The 17,091-nt window shown below is 43.4% G+C and overlaps 1 long non-coding RNA gene across 1 annotated transcript; it reads right to left on the reverse strand.

Moving 5' to 3' along the window:
• Positions 1–455: 455 nt before the first annotated feature.
• Positions 456–13,575, reverse strand: LOC121232897. The gene is made up of 4 exons (XR_005931753.1): positions 13,473–13,575; positions 8,561–8,563; positions 2,860–2,869; positions 456–466 (listed from the first exon to the last, which is right to left on the reverse strand). It is a non-coding gene; the product is annotated as an uncharacterized LOC121232897 (long non-coding RNA).
• Between the last annotated feature and the right edge of the window lie 3,516 nt (positions 13,576–17,091).

Below are 17,091 nucleotides of genomic sequence, written 5' to 3' on the forward strand. Positions count from 1 at the left end.
AGGGGATAGCAGTAATCACACAGTATAACTTTATTGTATTGCCTGTGAAGAGGCATGCGATAGTTAGAGATGGGTGAAAGAAAAGAGAAAAGTAAAGTTAAGTTTAGAGAGAGGAGAAAGAGAGGTTATAGCTACCACCGCTGATCTCAAGACGTCCTAACGGTCCCGGGTCCAGCTAATGCTGCGTCGTCGATCGTCGTGGTCCTTGGTGGGGAAGCTTCAAATTCCCATTGTTCAGAAGTCATCTTTTATGTTTAGTAACACACCTTGCTCCACCTCTGCCTCAGGAGTCTCCGCCCTTCTCAGAATACAATTATTCATATCTCCGCCCTTCTCGAGCAAGGCTATCACGCAGGCGCAGGGTCAGTTGTCCGATGCGTGGTAAGTCTTGGAGGCGGGTAGCCTTCGACCAGGAGGGTGTGTTTGGTATTATAATGGAGCAAAGTTCGTCTAGAGTTCATGATTTCTTCATCGATGTTATGGCAACGGTTGCAATCCATCCTTTTTGACAGTAGCTATGCGGTTTATCTCTAACGGCTCTAGCCAGGTACCTTCCAGGAGCCTTGTACCACACATTCTGTCCTTGGGATTGGCCGCTGTGCTCCAAACAGGCCGTTGTCAGGTAACGTACTGTTCATGTTCCTGATGACAATGTTGAGACAATGCTGATTTTCTGACCGACTCTTACACCACCCTGTGGCTCAACATGGTCGTCAGGACATCAGGACCACTTGGTGGTAGCATGATAAAAAAGAGGAAGAAGAAAAGGAAAAGAAAAGAGAGAGAGAGGGAGAAAAGGAGAGAAGATAAAAAGGCAACTACAATTATATCAATTACAATCAAAATTGTTTATATAAAAAAAAATCAATGAGGTTTCAAAACATCAATTGATTTGGGAATATCCACATTGGATGGAACATCAAGCATATTATATGTTTTCAATACAGACATCAAACGCGTTAACCGATTCATCATTCTCCAGGCTATGACATACAATACTGCTGACAAAACCAAACTGATCAAAACCAATATCAAGAGAACCACGATGGGTGGACACAACTTGTTCAGGATGCCTGTAGCAGTAGGCGACCAGCCGAAAAGTGTGTCCCACCATCTATGTTCTGCATCCTTTGCACTCTTTCTAAAACTCGGTGTATTTCTTTCACATTGTGATGAACAGTTATTAAGGTTTTCTGTCCATTTTCCCTAATTTTTTCCAAAATCTCAACCAAATCCTTGTGTTGTAATAACTGTTTTACCAAAGTGAGATTCATTCCAATGGGTATAGGCAACAATTCATGAATCAACACATAGTTAGATTGCAAAAGTTGGTGAGATGTGACCGGGGCCGAATAAGAAAAGTCACATCCGACAATCTTAGTAAAATTACAAACACAAAAATTTGAATGATTTTTAGTCTCCACAACTACCTTATCTACAGATAGAAAATCACAAACAGTCCTCAAACATACACAAGCCTTTGCCGATATATATGAGTACGGTTTCAGGGTTTCATTAGGATGAATCTCAAAATGGCAAATATTTTGTTCAGTATCTAAACAAATATCTTGTGCCTCAATTGCATTGCCTTCACAAACAAATCCTTGTTGTTCTCGTACAGTGCAAGATTCCAAATTAACAGTTTGCCATTTTTCATTCACCTCTCGGGCCCATACTCTATGCTCAAAAGGATAGAGTATAGTTCCGTTGTGGTTCAACCCTAATGCAATAACGGGATAAATTGGGTATATGGTAGCATTATATATAGTAAGCACAAAAGTTATAGCTATGTTTGTAACGGGATCATAAGTAAAGTTTACCAGGTTCCACCAAGATTGGAGTTCCTTCTCAAAATCAGTGGCACTGTCCCAAATTATTTTCCGAATTTCAGTGGGGAGAGTGCCTTCTTCACCTTCTCTTATAATTGAGGCGGCTACCGACTGCATCCATATTTGAGCCTGGATACAACTGAGAGCCAAAGAGACGTTATTTTGGATCACCCCAAGTGCATCAGTAATCAATTCGTGGTCCCTTACATTTACCTTTCCCATTTTGGTACTATATTTGACAACAGCCACTGGTTAGTCCCCAAAGCCAATAAAGAAGATCGCAAAGGCTGTTGTAATTTAGCCAAATCACTAATTGAGGTAGCCAACTTGTTCATTATTACTTCCGAATTGATGCTATTTAAAACTCCCAATCCTGTTCCCAAAACACCGGTTAGGTCTCTCTGTGTTCTTCTCATGGGAAGAGTTTGTTTTTGCAGCCAGGTTGTCCATCCCTCGTAAGAAGTCTTTAGGAAAGGTGAGCAAGCTGGCTGAATGTCTGAAACATTGTTCTGCATTGACAATTCAACTCGTTTGAGACCACGCCGGGTTAAACAACATTTGTTGTAGGCCCGTATTTCTGATCACATACGGTCCAATTTCAAAGATTTTTGGACTGAACACAACAATTGGTTGGGTACTAGGTATTACAACATCTATTTTAAATCCTCCCCAATATTTAGTGTTATTTTTACCACACATAACTTTATAAGAGTATTGTACAGCAGTCAAGTTTAACCAACAGTCTAGGTTTTGATTTTTACACAACAAAATGGGGCCATGAGGTCCAATTCCATAACTGTTTGTGGATTCAATGTGAGATTCAGTGATCAGTCTGCATCTTATTGTGATGTTATTTCCTTGTACCACTGTAAAAGAGGGTATAACTTCATCTTTGTCAGTCAGCGTAAAGAGGGTATCTATGCCATCGTGCGTGACTACTGCAACAAGCATCCTAGTTACAACATTCATTTTGAATTTAAATGTTAGGCCTGATAGCTCTCTGGTCGGTGGATTAGATAGCCAATCGCACACCACATAAACTGGCTTGGTCAAAGTGAAATTATACCAACAATCTCCTTGTTCCTTAAGACAGGATTTGGTGATTTCAACATTATTGGTACTTGGGTCTAGGGGGTAGTTACCGACATTCTTTTGACGGCAACACGTAATGAGAGAATCCTGTTTGTTACATCCCCATTCTATTGTAGGACAGAATTTTGCAGTGATGTTGGAACTAGGGTCCAATAGATTTCCAGAGATGGTAATTGAAGAGGCTTTCTCATAAAGAGATCCTTCCACCTTTCTGCATCCCACTTGGATTTTTTCTCCAATTGTTCCAGTCAGGACACGGACCCAGTCTTTTTTGTCCCATTCCCCCCACTCAAGTGGGTGGTATACTTCAGAATCATACATTACTACAGTGGCTAAGTTTGGGAGACGGTCTTTGGGATACTGTCCCATACTCCAAGTATACTGGACAATAGCTTGGGACCATGGCCATTCTGTATTCTTTTGGCTACAGATTAGTGGTGAGATACAAAAAAGTACTACCAATCTAATTAAGTGATTAATAATTCATGCTGTTCTTGGCGTCCCTCGGAGTTCTTCTGTAAAACAAAAAAAAAACCAAAACTTGCCTCTCTGAGGCAAAAGAGATTAATACTATACAGAAAATTAAAATGATGGAATTATCCAGCGAGTATTTATCCGATGCTCCTTCCCTAGGGCATCGGATGCTACCCATGAGTATACATTCAGTGGGGTTTTTAATACCAGTGGCACACTTCCTACAGTGGGAAGTTCTACTAGGACAGGTTGTCCAGGGAAATGTGCTGGATTCTTAGAATCATCTGGTCCCTTTAATGAGGGAACTAGAGAGGGAGCCTTCGGGCAAAAGGCAGTAATTTTGGGGCATCCATTTACCCCCCATCTGTCATTTACACCTTTGACAGCTTCCCATAGGCGGGCATCCCAATTTCCCTCTTGTGGTTTCAAAAGTCGTTTTAAGAGACCGTTTGTTCTTTCTACAATCCCGTTGGCCTGTGGATAGTATGGAGTGTGGAAGACCCATTTAATCCCTTCACTTCATGCCCAATCCTGTACGATTTTGGCGGTGAAGTGGGAGCCATTGTCAGATTGTATTTCTTGTGGTTTTGGAAAAATTCCAAACCATTCACGCAGTGCTTTCACGGTTTTTTCTCCTGTAGCTTTGTTAAAAGCTTCAGCTTGGACTAGCCCTGATGTTATCTCCACTCCTACCAGCACAAAGCGTTTTCCTCCTGATTTCTTAAAGGGGCCTATATAATCTACCTGCCAAGCATCCCACAAGCCTTTACCCTCTCTTAAATGCAGAGGGTCATCCTCTAAGGGGTGTCTTTCGAGCCGTGTACGGCACTGTTCACAGGCTGATATGCAGGTTTTACACATTTCCCTAGTGACAGGCCAACCTCGGGCAAGGGCTTCACGATACAGATCTTTAGCTCCCGTATGTTTACGTTTTATATGTAACCATTCTAGCAAACGATCCCAATCTTCTGTGATCTGGTCCTTTTGTACAGGAGCTAGTCTTGCTAATTCATCAGCTTTGTTGTTCCATTCTCCTGCCGAGCCCCCCATCTACTTGATAAGAAGCTACCCATCCCACAGCAAAGTTCCCTTGTCTTGCAATGCTCAGGATTTCTTGCCACTTGTCCTTTTGCCACACTGAAATTCTGTTAACCTCCCATTCATTTTGCTCCCAGAAAGGGAGCCATTCAGTACATCCTTTAAACACTGCATAGGAATCAGTATATATATGGACAGGGGAAGTGGTTTGTGCTTCATGTTTGAAAACGCTCCATACTGCAATTAATTCTCCTACCTGGGCACTCCCTTCTCCCTCTGTTATTATCTGTTCTTTAGTAGTAGTGTGGAGGGCTACTGCCCGGTATTTCCACACTTTTCCTTCTCGCTTTGCCGAAGCGTCGGTAAACCAAGCATTCACTGACTGATCGTGGGAGAAAGGAGGGGCTACCCGAATAACTGAGATAGGTTTGTCTTGGCTGCCGTCCAGGCTTTCTGTTTCTTGGATAGCTAAGTTTTTTAAAGCTCCTTCAGTCACTGAAAAAAGGTTACAATAGTGTTCAATCTGGGCATACCACTTTCGTACCGAGGCTCTCTGGGCCACCCCGTCAGGAGGGGGGGTCCCGTTAGTGACTGCTTTTATAACTTTGAATGGGCCTCTTAGCACGATTGGTTGCTGGCGCGTAATTTTCTCCACTTCTATGAGAGCCATGCTAACCACAAACAAACCTTTCTCCCATGCAGTATATCTCTTCTCAGCATCCTTAAAGCCGCGGGAGTAAAATCCTACAGGGCAGGTTGGACCCTCAGGACCACGTTGCCAAATGTATACTGACAATCCTGTTGTGGCAAACCCCCATTCTACCTGAAAGGGGTCTGTAGGGTGGATAGGGCCAAGAGCCTGATGAGCTGTTGCTTCAAAAATTAACAATTGCATTGCTTCTTCCTGAGAAGCAGTCCATTCCCATTTGGCCCCTTTTCTCAGCAAATCATAAAGAGGTCTGGCAATGATAGAAAAGTCTGGGATATGTTTTCTCCAGAATACCAATAACCCTAAAGCATGCTGCAAATCCTTTTTTGATTCAGGCATTTTAATCTGATCTAGAGAAGTGAGGGTGTCTGGTGGGATACATGTCATTCCCCCTTTCCACCAAATTCCCAAAAACTTTACTTCTTGTGAGGGTTTTTGGATCTTTTCTGGGGGAATTTGCAAACCCAAGTTCTCCAAATGAGAAATTATGTTCTGTTGGGTTGCCCCCACCTCCTTTTCTTTATCTCCACCCACAAGAATATCATCAATATACTGATAGACAGCTATGCCGTCGGCTTTTGGTATTTTCTCCAGTTCTTGGGCCAAAGCGTGGTGAGCTAGTGTAGGGGAATGTTTGTATCCCTGAGGCAGCCGGGTAAAGGTAAATTGTTGTCCCTCCCAAGTAAAAGCAAAACGATCTCTGTCTTCTGGTTGCAAAGGTATCATGAAAAACATATCTTTAACATCTATGGTTGCCATGATCGGATGAGCTTTCTCCTGAATTGTTATTACCAGTTCAGCCATATTAGGGACTGCGGCAGTCAGAGGCCCTGTGTTAGCATTCAGCCTTTGAAAATCTACTGTGAGCCTCCACTTCCCATTAGGTTTTTTCACCGGCCATACTGGCGAGTTGAAAGGAGAATGGGTATTTATCACCACTCCTTGTTCCCGCATCTCCTGCATGACTGGTTTGATACCTTCCTTTGCTCCCAGGGGGAGGGGATATTGTTTAACACTAGTTACTTTGCTAAATGGCAGAGGGGGTGCAGTTTGAAGTAGCCTGATGTTCAGCTGCGGTGTCCCGAAAGTCCACAACAATCCTTCTGAATCCTCCCACCCCCTTCCTTTAAGGGCATCTATTCCTAACAGGTTAGTCGGAATGTTCCCAACCACCATGTTAATAGTGATTGTGCCTTCCTCTCCCGGCAGCATCAGCTTTACCGGAACAACGTTCATAACTTCTGTTGACCCTAAAGCATTCAAGACACAAACGTTTCGCTTAGAGGGAATCACCCCACACCTCTGTGCATCGTCCTCAGTCAGGGCAGAGATCTGTGCACCGGTGTCAATTAAAAAGGTTACGGGTGCACGCTTAGGACCTACAATAGCTGTAATCAATAAATCTCCTCTGTTAGTTTTAGTGAGCTGTCGGATGTAAATCCATCCTCCGTTCCCCCGCCCACTGCTAAGGAACGGAGGTTCTAGTTTCCCTGCTGACTTTCCCCATCGCCCGTGCTCTCCGCGGGGGGGGGCTGTGGGCATGACAGGAGAGATTTCTCTATTTGACCTTAAGTGCTGTGGGTGTTGTTTTGGACCATACCACTTTGATATCAGTTTACTCAGTTTATTAAGGGGTAAACTGTCCATCACATCTCTGGGAACTCCCTTTTTAATTCCCAAAGCCCACCATTGCTGTCGAGTCAGGGGCTGTCTTCCTCCTCCCCCAGTTTTAGAGTAGGAGTAGTCAGCAGCAATGGCGGGGTCAGTGAGAGCGGTTACAGTTTTACTAACAGATAGGGGTAAATCTTTAGCTCCTACTTGACGGATTCCTTTAGGTTTCTCCTCCAAAGTTCTCACAGGACCGTATTTTCTGCTATAATCTATCAATTCCTGTGCTACATCTCCCCATGTCTACATCCTTTTATGTTTTGAGTGGGAAGAAGTCGAGCTATGATTAAAAGGTGAATCTGTGCCAACATAAATTTCATCTCTTTTGCCTTTAATAAAGCTCTCCAACTTTTCTACAGGGTCTAAAGACGCTATGGTCCTTTGGAGAACAATCCCGGTAGATTTGAGTGATTCTGGGAGTCCCCTTATCAAAGGAGTCATGATTTCAGGATTCACCGGCAACATCATTGGGGATTCACATCCGGGAACTAACTTCTTTTCATGTATCATTTGCAGGCAGGCTGCTTTGTGCACACTTTCTAGCAATTGATCAACTGTGCCTGTGATTGCTAGGGGATCCCCCCTGTCTAAGGGGTTCAGCCCTCCGGCCCAATAGGCAGCCCGCTGGGTTAGGGACCATGGGGCACGTCTATCCCCTGTTGTTAAAAAGACACCGTGGCCCCAGTAACCACTAGCTTCCCTTTCACTTAACTGAATTTGGTCCCCTCCAGTTAAAGATACACGCCACACATACTCTGTTTCGGATTCTTTGGGAAGGCGCCCATATTCTCTTTTCATTTTGGCCAATTCAGTGGGAGTGTATGGTATCTCTTTAGTTGTAATATGTGGGTCATTATCCTCATCATTTATATAAGTATATTCTGCTTTAATCAAAGGCCTCACTTGGGGGTTTTCCCTGAAGTGTTTCCTTGCTTCCTCTAGTTCCTTTTGGGGGTATACCTGACTTATTTGCCGAATACCTATCTTTTCCATTTTCATTTCTATCTCATTCAATGATTCAACAGACTTTGAAAGTCCTTCTTTCAAGGCATCTTTTAGACAGCGATTTTCTTCCTCCTTTTCCTCTGCTTGCTGTTTGTACAAGCAAATTACTCTTTCTTTCTCTGCTAACTGCTCTTCCAGGTTGGAGGTTGTTTTCTGCAAAAGTTGTACCAAATTTTCAAGGGATTCTGTGGACACATATTTAGCTAACATCGGCCGCAAGAGCATTCCAGAGGCCTTTAGAAGACCTTGAACAGAATAAACAAGAAGACTAAAAAAGAAAGATGCCAATTAGAAGAACACAGGTGCACATTCCACGATAAAGGGAACTTGGCACAAAGAACCTCAATTCGGCAGTTTATCTTGACCAATTAGACTGAGAAGTTTCGCGTGTTTTAATTGGTATAACCAATTATGTCCTATGTTTATGCGCGTGTACAGAGTTAGTATAACCAATTATATCTTATGTTTATGCGCATGTACAGTGTTGATATAACCAATCATATTTTATGCTTGTGCGCGTGTGCAGTGACTTTGCAGAATATGTGACTATAAGTATGAGTGTGTTTTAGCAATAAAGTGTCGTCTGTTGTCTGCTCTCAAGACTACAGACGTCCGTCTACTTCAGTCTCCTCAAATGGTGACCCCGACGTGATAGCGGGTCGAGAAAACGCTGGAATTGCTGGAAGTGCGTCCGGAGGAGACTCTAGCCGAACGGTCGTCTAGCCAGCTGGACTGAGCGGACAACTTTCTCCGGGGAGATCAATCACCTGCTCGTTTGGAAGTAAGGTGAGCGGCTAGAAAGATTAAAATGGGTGCCCAGATGTCTGTGGAAGAAGGGGCAATTGTACAAATGCTTTCGCATATCCTCTCCATGAGAGGAGTTAAATATGATTCAAATACTTTACGTATGATGCTGAAATGGCTTAAGGACCATGGTGCCCCCACTTCGAATGTAGAAGTCTTTGAAATTAAAAATTGGGAAGAAATGGGAAAAGTAATTTGGGACTTTGTATCGCGTGGGGACGTGAAGGCTCAGAAAATCTCCGCTACGTGGAGACTGGTGCTGGAAACGTTGAAAGCCCTTAAGGCAGAAAAGGAGGTGGCTGCTGCTGTAAAAATTTCAATTGAAAATACCCCGGAAAAAGAGAAAAGTGTGTGTGGCGAGGTGGTAAATAATTCGGACAGTGATGAGCAATTAAACACCGAGGGAGATGTCATTAATGAAGGCAACAATCAACTTTTAAGTAACCTGTCTCTCGAGCAGAGACCTATCCCCACTGCACCTCCCTATGAGGCAGATACATCCCCAGGAGAGGCTATAAAAAAGCGATGGAAGGACATAAATGATAAAATGTTAACCGAAGGTCTAAATCCTGTGGCTTTTCCAGTTACAGTCAGGCAGAATGCCCCAAACGTGTGGCAACCTTTCAATTGGGATTTAATAAAAGAAGTACGGAAAACAGTAATGGCTAATGGACTGTCTGCTCTGTTTAGTCAGGCATTATTGGAGAATATATTTTCTGGTCAAATTTTAACGGGCTTTGACTGTACACAATTGGCTACAATGATTTTAACCCCGACTCAGCGTCTATTATGGAAGGTGAAATGGGCAGAATTATGTGATTTAGCAGCACTAAAAAATTTGGACCGCCCAGAAGGAGATCACTACTGCACAAATGATGGGGACTGGTGACTTTGCAGATGTTAATAGGCAAGCAAGGCTACCGGTGGAAGTATTACAAGAATCAGCTTCCTTAGCTCTGAAGGCAATGGTAACCTTGCCTGAAGCCGGAAAGCCACAACAATCATTTACAAGTGTAAGGCAGGGTAATACGGAACCTTATATGTCCTTTATTGATCGTCTGCGAGATGCTATTGAAAAGCAAATAGATAATGTTGATGCCAAAGAAGCATTGATAATAAAATTGGCCGTGGAAAATGCAAATCCAGACTGTAAAAAAATACTACAATAAATGCCAGGAAGAGTGACGCTAGTAGATATGATAGAGGCCTGTAACAAAGTTGGGTCTTTGGAGCATAAAACTACATTAATGGCCAATGCTTTTGCTGTAGCCATGCGAATGGATACAAAAAATGTTAAGAAATGCTATAAATGTGGACAACCGGGACATTTGCAATTTCAGTGTAAAGAGGGGCGAAACAAACTGGAAGTTGAGCCTAATATATGCCCTCGTTGTCATAAAGGGAGACATTATACTAACAAATGTAGATCTCGTTTTACAAGCGAAGGTGTAGCTCTGCCACCCCGAGGTACTCAATTGCCGGGAAACTACAAGAAGAGCGCGAGGAGCGGTGCGATGACCCCAACAGCTCCGAAAGGATCCTAGAATAGCGCCAAGAAGGATGTCTGGCAGAATTGCCAGCCCGAACAGCTGGAAGCGCCGGAGTGGATGTCTCAACAATAGAAACCATCTCCCTATGGAACTCTCAGGTACACCGTGTGCCAGTAAACGCACAAGGACCATTAGGTAATGGGCTTAGTGCTCTGTTGTTGGGACGGTCGAGTATAACATTACAAGGAATTTTTGTGCTTCCTGGGGTGATTGATGCGGACTACACAGGTCGCATTTATGCTATGATTTGGATGCCGTCTCCACCAGTATCGATACAGGAAGGAAGTAGAATTGCACAGCTAGTCCCTTTTAAATCAAATGTACCATGTAAGGTTAATAAGCAGCATGGCAATGCAGGGTTTGGATCTACGGGATTAGAAGCTCAAATTATGTAGTCAATGGAGATCAATAAAACAAAACCTAGTATATCAGTAGAGTTACAAAATGCAAAAAACAGGCCAGAAAAAATAAAATTACAAGCATTAGTGGATACTGGAGCAGATGTAACAGTTCTGTCATGGGAGGACTGGCCTGTCACTTGGGAGCTTTCTGAGATGGATTTGAAACTGTTCGGTGTGGGAGGATTATCAAAAACTTGACAAAGCAAATATATGATTCAATTGATTTGTCAAAATTCAGTTTCTTATATCAAACCTTATGTAACCAATATACCTATGAACCTGATAGGTAGGGATGCATTAAGTCAAATGGGATGTGTGCTTAGTACAGGAGACAATTTTGTGGCGCGGCCATTGACAGGCGACCATGCCTAAAACTGAAATGGAAAACAGAGGAACCGATTTGGGTAGATCAGTGGCCGCTGACTGAATCTAAGGTCGCCATCCTGAAACAGTTAGTACAGGAGCAATTGGAACAGGGGCACTTGGTGAATACCATGAGCCCTTGGAATACACCAGTTTTTGTCATTCCAAAAAAATCTGGGAAATGGAGACTGTTGCATGATTTAAGAAAAATAAATGAAGTAATGGAAAATATGGGAGCCCTTCAATTAGGGTTACCCACGCCTACTATGATTCCACAAGGATGGAACATTTTGATTATTGATTTAAAGGACTGTTTTTTTACAATATATCTAGACCCAAAAGATGCAGAAAAATTTGCCTTTTCTATCCCCACCATAAACAAACAGGAACCCATGGAACGTTATCATTGGGTAGTTCTGCCACAAGGAATGAAAAATTCTCCAACCATATGCCAATCCTATGTATCCCAAGCTCTAAAAGGGTTTAGACAACAAAATCCAGACTTGATTATTTATCACTATATGGATGATATCTTGATTGCAGGGAAAAGAGAGTTATCTGAAAAGCTCAAAGAATTGACTACACAATTGTCTGATTTTGGTTTAAAAATAGCACCAGAAAAGGTACAAAAAATGCAACCATGGAAATATTTAGGCTGGAAGATTTTAGAAAAAACGATAGTTCCACAAAAACTGGAAATTACAGACAAGATTGAAACATTGAATGATGTGCAAAAATTACTGGGGACAATCAATTGGGTTCGAACACTGTTGGGAATAGATAATGAGCTTCTGACCCCTTTATTTGAAATGTTACGGGGCGACACTACCTTAACGGCACCTTGACAATTGACCCCTCAAGGTAAACAAGCATTACAACAGATAGCAGATATAATATCCCAGAGTCAGGCTTTTAGGATTAAAGAAAATCTTGACATTAATCTTAGCATTTTAAACCGAGAAAAACAACCCCTCGGGATCATATATCAATGGGAGGGGAGTCACAAAGACTTGTTAATAATAGAATGGATCTTTTTAGCTCATCAGGCCCGAAAAACCATATTTTCTCGAATTGAAATGATTTCAGAATTAATTATAAAGGGGAGACATCGGATTATTGAGATTTGTGGACAAGAACCACACACGATTGTTGTTCCTTTGACTCAAGGATATTTACAATGGTGTCTACAGAATAGTCTAACTTTACAAATTGCTTTTGCAGATTTCAAAGGAAAGATAGATATTCATCTTCCTGCACACAAAATGTTTACCTTGCTACAAAATATACAACTAGAAGAAAAAGAATTGTGTGCAGAGTTACCTACTGATGGTCCTACAATATTTACGGATGACAGTGGAAAAACAGGAAAGGCAGTAGTAGTTTGGAAAGAAGGTCAGGTATGGAAAAATCACATTGTCACATGTGAAGGATCCCCCCAAGTGGTGGAACTTCAAGCTGTAATAGAAGTATTTAAAAAGTGGCAGGATGTTGAGGTCAATATTATTGCTGATTCTTTATATGTGGTAGGTGTAGTGAAACGCTTGAGACGGGCTTATTTGAAAGAAATTGATAATGTCACATTGTTTGAAAAATTTAAGATGTTGCTATTTCTGTTAAACCAACGGACAAAGTGTTATTATATAATGCATGTGCAAAGTCACACCAGTTTGCCTGGATGGATCACAGAAGGGAATAAACGAGCTGATTTACTAGCTAATCCTGTATGGACTGGGCCACCCCCCAATAAACTTTTACAGGCACGTGGAGCTCATAGTTTTTTCCACCAACCAGCAAAAGTATTAGCCAAACAGTTTCAAATTTCTATAGCAGATGCTAAAGCCATCATTCAGTCCTGTGCTGAGTGCCAGAAATTATCCGGGCACGGAGATGGCGCTGTAAATCCTAGGGGTCTGCAATCCTTGCAATTATGGCAGACTGATGTGACTCATGTACCAGCTTTTGGAAAATTGCGTTTTGTTCATGTCTCTGTTGATACATATTCCTTGATGATATGGGCCACAGCACTTGCGGGTGAAACAAGTCGACATCTACAAACACACTTACGACAAGCATTTGCAGTAATGGGTGTCCCGGCCCAGATAAAAACAGATAATGGACCATGTTTTATAGCACAACGGACTCAGGAATTTTTTCAGCAATGGGGAGTTACTCATATTACCGGCATTCCTCATTCTCCCACAGGTCAAGCTATAATTGAACGTACTCATAAAGTATTAAAAGATTTTTTGGAAAAACAAAAAACAGGGGAATTAGGGGAACCTCCTTCAAATAGACTCATGAAAGCAGTATATGTGATGAATTTTTTGACCCTGCGTGGAGAGTCAGTTGTTCCCCCTGTAGTTCGGCATTTTCAAACAATGAATAGTGGGATTCAAAATATTGATAATGGGTGGAAAGTCTGGGTTAAAAATATTGAGCGCCAGCAATGGGAAGGACCTTTTAAAGTAATAACGTGGGGCCGAGGTTATGCTTGTGTCATTACAGAAAATGGGCCAAAGTGGATTCCAACTAAATGGACGAAACCTTATGCTGAGATTGATATGGAACACACTGACTGTAGTAAGCAGCATGACAGTGACACCGGTGTTTGATCCACATCGTTTAACGCCGTGGGACAGTAAGAATGTTTGGGTGACAGTGGCTAAAGCTATTAATCAAACCTCTTTTTGTGTGTCATTGGCATTACCTGAACAGCCTTTTCATACATGTTTGGTAGGAGTACCATTAAAGAACAGTGCAGTGGTGCTCCAGGGTGTCAATAGGTCCAGATTGGCCACCTGCAATCGGGCCTGTAATACTACAGAGTCATGTGGGCACCTCTGTAGCACTACAGAACAATGCATAGAAAATTGGGACACATGGAAGGACTTGCTGCCTAAGGCAGCCCAATGAACCCCAGGAATTGAACATTTTAGGAAGTCTGGGAACCCCAATGTGTATTTACTTTAAGCCTCCTTATGAAACAGAAGGACAAGACGTAACTCCCAAAAAACCTTTGTTTAAAAATGCATCTCTTTGGTGTAACAAAACAGTCACTAATAAATCCCTAGGAATTGCAGAACCTCGAAAACTGCCTCCGGGAGTGTGTCCTGGGTTCAGCTGGGATAGAGTTAATTTTTACAGGAACCTGGGAGCTGGGGGGGGGGGGGGGGCATAGCCGGGGCAGCTGACCTGAACTAGCCAAGGAGCTATTCCATACCATGTGACATCATGCCCAGTATATAAATGGGGAGCGGGCTAGGGGGAGACCTCTCTCGACTTTCGGTGGGGGAAGTGGCGGAGCGTCGGGTTCCGGGTGCTGAGCAGTTGCACTGTGCATCACTCTTTTCTGTATACTCTTTCATTAGTACCGTTGTTGTTGTTGTAACTTCTCTTTTTTTGTGTGTTGTCCCAGTAAACTGCCCTTATCTCAACCCTCGAGGTTCCGGTTTTTTTTCCTTTTCTCTCCTCCGTCTCCTCCCCATCCCACCGGAGGGGGGCGGGAGGAGTGAGCGAGCGGCTGCGTGGTCCTTTGTTACCGGCTGGGCAGAAACCACGACAGAGTGTTTTTGATATGTGGAGATAGAGCTTAGCCTGGACTCCCTTCCAGCGGGAGGGGAGGGCCTTGTACATTGAGACGATTAACTTTGCTTACTCCAAATGTTAGCATGATTTTAAATCATACTCATTTACATAGATATAAGCGACATATTTTAAGCAGCAAGTGTGATGATAACGTGGATTTATGGAATAGGGGAGAGATCATTACAGCTAGCCTATTAACCCTCGGTGTAGCAACTGCAGGAGCTTTAACACAATTAAGAAAGCTGACATGTTGGTTAGGCAAACAGACAGATCAAACTACGAGAAAACTGAGTGATTTGACATCTGACATTCAATTGATCAGACACGCCACTTTACAGAATCGGACTGCTATTGATTTTTTGCTATTAGCTCACGGGCATGGATGTCAGGATTTCGATGGAATGTGTTGTATGAATTTGTCAGATCATTCAGAATTGATACATAAAAGTATTCAAAAGTTAATGGATCAGACAAAGAAGTTGCAAGAAGATGATTGGTTTTTTAACTTAGAGCATTTAACTACGGGATGGGGACTTGGGAGTTGGTTTGTATCTTTGTTAAAAATCAGGCTTTTATTCTTATGTATTTTATTAGGTATAATGTTGCTTTTACCGTGTTTAATTGTGTTCATAGGTCTTTACAAAGGACAATACAACAGGTGTTAATTGTCGAAAAACAAAAAGGGGGAATTGTGGACACATATTTAGCTAACGTCGGTCGCAAGAGCATTGCAGATGCCTTTAGAAGACCTTGAACAGAATAAACAAGAAGACAAAAAAAGAAAGATGATAATAAAGTCAATTAGAAGAACACAGGTGTGCATTCCATGATAAAGGGAACTTGGCACAAAAAACCTCAATTCGGCAGTTTATCTCGACCAATTAGACTGAGACAAGCTTTGCATGTTTAAGTTGATATAACCAATTATATCTTATGCTTATGCGTGTGTACAGAGTTGGTATAACCAATTATATCTTATGTTTATGCGCATGTACAGAGTTGATATAACCAATCATATTTTATACTTGTGCACGTGTACAGTGACTTTGCAGAATATGTGACTAAATATGTGTGTGTTTTAGCAATACAGGGTCTGCTTTCAACTTTACAGGTGTCCATCTACTTCAATCTCCTCATGCATGTGTTTATATATGTGTATGTATATGTGTGTATGTGTGTGTTTATGTGTGCACATGCATGTGTGTGCATGTGTGTCAAGGTATATGTGTGAGTAGGGGGTGTGTGTATATAAATGTGTGTGTGTGCATGGGTTTGTGCAGTTGTATTTGTATATATGTTAAGTGTTTGCACATGTGTATGGTGCATATGTGTATGTATCTCTGTGTGTGTATGCGTGTGCACATGCCCCATCCTGGAGGCTACGGGGTGAGGGCTTTTGCCTGGAAGCGGGGGGACACAGGGTGCTGGGGGGTTGCAGGAGGCCAGGGAGGCTCCAGGCGCTGCCCCGTTATCCAGCCCCCCCCCGGGGCCAGACCCTGAGCCCCTTCTGCCACCACAGCTGGGCATTACACCCCGTCCTGGGGACGACAGAGGCTAAGGGGGGATGCCAAGGGGTTTGCACAATGGGCACCCCAGTGACCCACCCTGGACCTGTCGTTTATTCCCCGAGTGACCGAGTCCTTCCTCCCCTGTTGCTCTCAAGCAGTGCAGGGACGTGACCTTGGGGCCAGGGATGACCAAACTGGTTTTCCCAGCCTTCCTAAAAATCCTGCACAGGGCTGTAATTACCCTCGCCTTAAATCAGGGGGGAGCCTGACACTGCAGGTATGCCCACAGCACCCAGAGGTGTCGGGCAGTGAATCACATCTTGGGGAGCAGGGCAGCACAGTGGGGATGGGGCACAATGAACCGGGAATGGGGGAAAGGAGCGGATCTGGAGCACGGGGGTCCTGGTCCCATCAGGGGCGGGAGAGAAGGGGGAGGAACGGGAGCTCCTCCGGCCAAGGAGCTGTTTCTTTTGGGAACACAGAGGATAAATTCCTCCCGAGTTAGGAGCTGGTGCTGTAATTCATACTCAGCAGAGTCACTGGGGCTGTGCACAAGAATTACTTGCAAAACCGGACAGAAGTTAAACATCTACGCTAACTGGAAGTCAATTTTGGAGGTGACCTCGGGGTGCAAGGGAGCACGGGGGAGCGTGTGCATAGGCGCAGATGGATGAAGGGGGTTCGTCTCCCCAGCTCAAGGGGCAGGGGTAAACCTGCGGGACCCGACCCAGGCCACTGAGATGGAGGAAGAAGCTGGCGGCTCATGGCTTAGACAAGTGTACTCTTTGCTGGGTAAAAAACTGGCTGGCTGGACGAGCCCAAAGGGTTGTGGTGAATGGAGTTAAATCCAGTTGGCGACGGGTCACAAGTGGTGTTCCCCAGGGCTCAGTATTGGGGCCAGTTCTCTTTAATATCTTTATTAATGATCTGGATGAGGGCATCAAGTGCACCCTCAGTAAGTTTGGGGATGACACCAAGTTGGGAGGGAGGGTTGACCTGCTTGAGGGTAGGAAGGCTCTACAGAGGGATCTGGACAGGCTGGATCAATGGGCTGAGGCCAAGTGT

Source organism: Aquila chrysaetos, assembly GCF_900496995.4.
Source record: "Aquila chrysaetos chrysaetos chromosome W unlocalized genomic scaffold, bAquChr1.4 W_unloc_1, whole genome shotgun sequence".
Lineage (NCBI taxonomy): Eukaryota > Metazoa > Chordata > Aves > Accipitriformes > Accipitridae > Aquila > Aquila chrysaetos.